The sequence below is a fragment of the Canis aureus genome, chromosome 3 (assembly GCF_053574225.1).
Source record: "Canis aureus isolate CA01 chromosome 3, VMU_Caureus_v.1.0, whole genome shotgun sequence".
NCBI classification, from domain to species: domain Eukaryota; kingdom Metazoa; phylum Chordata; class Mammalia; order Carnivora; family Canidae; genus Canis; species Canis aureus.
Window position 1 is genome coordinate 37,780,475 of NC_135613.1, and position 6,000 is coordinate 37,786,474.

Genomic DNA, 6,000 nt, shown 5'->3' on the forward strand with positions numbered 1-6,000 from the left:
GAACAATAATGTCACACAGACCTGGGTTCTAATCCAAACACTGACAGACTATGTCTTTGGGAAAATCACTTAGCCTCTCTGACCCCACCCTTTTGATCCTTAAAATGGGAATAAGAGCATCTTGTTTTAAGGAGTATAGGTATGGAGTAGTGGAAGGGGAAATGGGCGGGGGGGTTGGGGTGACTGGGTGATGGGCACTGAGGGGGGCACTTGGCAGGATGAGCACTGGGTGTTATGCTATATATATGTTGGCAAATTGAACTTCAATAAAAAAAAAAAAAAGGAGTATAGGTATGGAAAGTGTAGGTAAAGCAGCCAACAGAGGGACTGCCACACTATAGATAATTAATAGACTTTTGTTTGAAGAATTGCAGAAGCTTAAATTAAAAAAAAAAGACAAACAAAACCCAAAAAGCCTTTGAAGCCACTCCCCTAGATTGACCAACCACTGGATTATGCCCCGCCCCCCTTCGCCTCCCCCAGCAGAATTTAAAAGCATCCAGCCCCTCCCCCTTTCTGTTCCCTCCTTCTTGTGACAATGATGGTGGTTCAGCTTCCCTATCACCTGGCTCCCCCAACACAAACATACATGCTTCTCCCTTACTCCATGGGGCCAGTAGATAATTGAAGGACTTTTCTAATCTACAATCTGATTTGCACCAGACAGTACCAAACGCCCATGGTGCGAGAGACTTCATGTAATAACTATTCCCTTATAGTTAACGTTACAAGAGTGTGAAAGTTTTGACCATAGAAGAAAAGTCACTTATCATTCTACTGCCCTAATACCAAATCCTTATTCCCTAAGTAAACAAACTTTTCCATCATTGGCAAGGCTTTCCTTTACCTAAAATTCAGTTAAACCTGGACTGTATCCTAGAATAAAGGACATTAGTGGAAAAAACTGGTGAGACCTGAAAAAAGTCTAGAGTTTAGTTAACAGTGATGTTCCAATAGTTTTGTCAAACATACCATGGTAATGTAAGATGTTAACATTAGGGAGAGCTAGTAAAGGTATATGAAGACTCCCTGTACTGTCTTTGCAACTTCTCTGTAAACCTAAAGATGTTCTAAAATAAAACGTTTATTTTTTAAAAATTCAAAGTATAGAATAGTGGATGTGGTATGAAACACTTGTATAAATAAATGTTTCCTCTTCTAAAAAATTTGTAACCACCATTTTCCATTGTTTAAAGATAGTAATCATAGTTATTTTCCATTGCAAAATATTTCATCCTGAAATATCTCATTTTTGTTTCCTTCTGACTCTGCTACCACTTACTGCTTGTGAAGTTTTATTTCACCTCTTTTGTTTGCCTCTATTTCCACATCTGTATAATCAAGATTATCATAATTTCCAGATGTATTGTGAAGAGTAATAAGTAAGATAATGCAATGCCAGGCAACAGTAAGTGCTGACTTAGTGTTGTTATCATTCTTCTGTATTAGCTTTTACTCCAGCTCCTAAACTGAATCCCCATGGAATCTGAAAAACCTGTGAAGTATCTCTGGACTTTGTTTCCTGTCACTCTATTGTGACAGCATTAGCGCCCTTGATAATGGGTTGTCATACTCCCAATTGAGGCAGGGTAAAGCAGGAGACATAAAAATAAATGTTTTTTTAAAAGCCCACTTAACCATGTGCCAAACTGTTACAAGAGCTTTACAAGCATTATGCATTTAATCCTCACATTAATACTATGAGGTAGGCTTATCCTTTTTAAAGATGAGGGAACTAAGACTCAGAGAGGTTAAATAACTCATTCAGGATCACACAGTCATTCATGGCAGAGTTGGGCTTGGCCAAGTGGGCTGGCATCAAATTTTGTGCTCTTAGCCCTGCTAGGTAGGGACAGCTGTGAGCTATTAGCACTCCAGCTGTCACAGCAGCTGCAGGGTGAGCATACCAGCCAGAAAAAAAAAGGGACCTGGGAAAAACCCTACCAGCATCTACTGCAAGGAATGTGGAGGGCTGCTTACTGATCCTTACATTTCTTCCCTGAAGTGATGTGTATCACTTCCAATCACATTCCATTGGTCAAAACAAGTCATTTGGTCACATCTATCATCAAAGGTTCTGGGTCCAGAAGAAAGAAGACTACAAATACTGGTGAGTAGCACTAATGTCTGGAGAGCATTATTAATATGATGGGAAAACAGTCTTTTTAAAAGTCTAGTAGGACTTGGTTCATATTGAAAAGGAAATTGATAGAATAATTAATATATGATTATATTAAAATATAAAAATTATCATAGCAATAACTACATGAATATCCAGTAGGAAAAAGACAGTCTTTTCAATAAATAATGTTGGGGAAACTGGACAGCAACATGCAGAAGAATGAAACTGGGCCACTTTCTTACACCACACACAAAAATAAACTCAAAATGGATCAAAGACCTAAATGTGAAATCTGAAACCGTAAAAATCCTAGAAGAGAGCACAGGCAGTAATTTCTCTGACATTGGCTGTGGCAATATTCCTCTAGAAATGTCTTCTGAAGCAAGGGAAATAAAAGCAAAAATAAACTATTGGGACTACATCAAAATAAAAAGCTTCTGCACAGCAAAGAAAACAACAAAACTAAAAGGCAACCTACTGAATGGGAGAAGATATTTGCAAATGACATATCTTATAAAGGGTTAGTATCCAAAATATATAAAGAACTGATAGAACTGAATACCCAAAAACAACCCAATTTAAAAATAGACAGAAGACATGAACAGACATTTCTCCAAAGAAGACATGCAGATGGCCAATCGACACATGAAAAGATGTTCAACATCAGTTATCATTGGGGAAATGCAAATCAAAACCACAACGAGATATCACCTCATACCTGTCAGAATGGCTAAAACCAAAACACAAGAAACAAGTGTTGGCAAGGATGTGGAGAAAAAGGAACCCTCACGCACTGTTGGTGGGAATGTCAAGTGGTGCATCTACTGTGAAAAACAGTAGGGGAATTCCTCAAAAAACTAAAAACAGAACTACCCTATGATCCAGAAATCACACTACTCAGTATTTAATCCAAGAATACAAAAACGCTAATTGAAAGGGATACATGCACCCCTATGTTTATAGCAGCATTGTTTATAATAGCCAAATGATGGAAGCAGTCCAAGTGTCCATCAATAGATGAAAAGATAAAGAAGTGATATATATATATATATATCACTTTTATGTGATATATATATATATATATCACTTTTATGTGATATATATATATCACTTTTATGTGATATATATATATCACTTTTATGTGATATATATATATCACTTTTATGTGATATATATATATCACTTTTATGTGATATATATATATCACTTTTATGTGATATATATATATATATTATAATGGAATACTATTCAGCTGTAAAAAGAATGAAATCTTGCCATTTAAAACAACATGGATGGATCTAGAAAATATAATGCTAAGTCATATAAGTCAGAGAAAGACAAATACCATATGTCTCACTCATATGTGGAATTTAAGAAACAAAACAAACCAACAAAGAAAAAAAAAGAGAGAAACAAGAAACAGACTCAACTTTAGATAACAAACTGATGGTTACCAGAGGGGAGGGGGTGAGGAGGGTGGAGAAATAGGGGATGGAGATTAAAGAGTACACTTATCATGATAAAAAATAAATAAAATGAAACGAAAATGCCTAGGGAAGGCTGGGTGGCTCAGTGGTTTAGCATCTGCCTTCGACTCAGGTCATGATCCTGGAGTCCTGGGATCGAGTCCCACATCCAGCTCCCTGCAGGGAGACTGCTTTTCCCTCTGCCTGTGTTTCTGCCTCTCCCTCTGTTTCTTATGAATAAATAAATAAAATCCTAAAAAACAAAAGTCTAGAAGTACTTGGTTTATATTGAGATGGAGGTTGATATAATAATGATTATATGATTATATAAAAAACAAATAATAACTATATCAATAATTTTTGCTATAATTTTTAACAGTCTTAACAATTCTCTTCTCTGAAATATCTTAAAGTTCCATCACTTATTAGTTGTGTGACTGTCTAACATGACAACTATTCCAAGTTTCCCAGGACTGAGAGTTTCCAAAGAGAGGGGACTTGGCATGCTGAAATTAGAAAAGTCCTGGGAAAACCAGGACACTTAGTCATCCTACCTTGGACAAGTCTCTTAACCTCTCTAAGCCCACTTTTTACATTTGTATTATGGAAGACAATAATCAAGCCTATATATGTAAAGACATAGCACAATTCCTTGGCATGGTAAATTCATTACATTCCAGCAATATTATTTGTTGTCGTTGTTATTAAATTCCCAATAGCTAGTTGAAATAAACATCATTATTTCTGCTTTATAGATGAAGACACTGAACTCCCCCAGCAGGCAATGAGTCACTCATGGTGCACAAGTGCATATGCAAGATAGTTCTTTAGGGTGCAGGACTCCGCACTGCCCTCCAGCCCTCCTCAGGGTCCTGCCAGGGGGAAGATGCTGTTGGGCTCAAGCCCCTCCCAGACCCTGGGGTGAAGCGTTTTCCTGGGTATCATTATGGTCTCCCCCTCACCCTCTGTGATTCATGCCTCCCACACACGCTCCTGTTTTTGCATCTGTGGGAAATGCCTCTTGCTGTTGGATTTAGAAACTTGGATGTGTGGCTAGTGGCATTCTCTGAAAACCTTCCCCCAGAGGAATCACTACCTTCAGGTAGGGATGATTATAGTTCCCCTGGAAGGAAGAGTCACCCCTGACTCTTAGGAAGCCCAAGTGCCTGGCACAGGCCTTCCATTGTAATTATTCCACTGTTACTCCCAACAACCCATGAAGAGCAGAAGAGTCACACCCCCATCCCCTTCATTCCAGATAGGGAAGCTCAGGCCCAGGGGGTGAGGCAACTCCAGAAAAGACGTCTCCACCCTACCAGAGTTCTCTCAAAGTCAGATCGACAGAGTGTACCTCAGAAATCACATTCTGTTAGGGGGACCAACCACCCTGATTTGCCTGACACTGTGTCCCAGTTTGGGAAGTTAAAATCATGAATCACAGTTCACCTCCTGTCCTGGGCAAACCAGGATGGTTGGTCCACAGCTTCTCTGAGAGCTCCAAACTACCTTCCTTATCCTGTTAATGTAAATTTGTATGCATCCGGTGTTTCCCTTTTGTAGCACTCATCACGGCTGTAATTAAGCAATCAATCGGGAAATTTGTTATTTAATTTTGTCTTGTCCACTGAACTATAGCTTTAGGCAGGCATCGATCAAATCTGCACCCCTTGCTCCTAACCCATTAGATTATGCAGAATAGTCTCTCAATGGATCTTTCTCAAATAAATGAATGATTACACGAATAAATGAATTCATGAATTAATTAATTAATTACTCAGTAAATATTATGTAAGAATAACTAGTAACCACCCTTGCTCAGATTAGCATTTCCCAAAATGTCTACCTTCTAGGAGTTGTTAAGAATAGTCACAAAAAAATAATGGTTTCCTGGATGAAATAAGCACCAGAATTGTGGGTTAATCAAAATTAATAAGGTTTTCTTATTTTTCAGGGACCTTTGTATTTACTGAGTGAAGTACATACTATGTTTTCCAAATAGTTTAACCATGAATGAACCCTTTTAGCAAAAAGCATTCAGGGGACTTAGGCTCTGCAGAACCTCTTTTGAGAAATGCTGGACTAGATAACTAAGCACAGATACTTGCCGCCAGCTCCAGTTCTAATCTCCTCTGAGACTCCAGTTATTACTGTTGTCATTAATGACATTGTCGTTCCTTGTTCATGGTTAAGAGAAAGTGGAGGATAAGCCCTGCCTCTCTCATTACGAGCTTTCATTCTCCAAACGCCCATACTTTCACTCTACAAGGCAAACTAATACTTCATAAAAATAAATCACTATTCTGTGCTAGCTTGTTTCCCCAAAATACTCGTGAGGGTTGGCAAAGCTATTCCAGCTTTCTTCTCCCAAAGCCCCCATATCTCTCTCCAATCACAAGCCCCATGATCCTTACT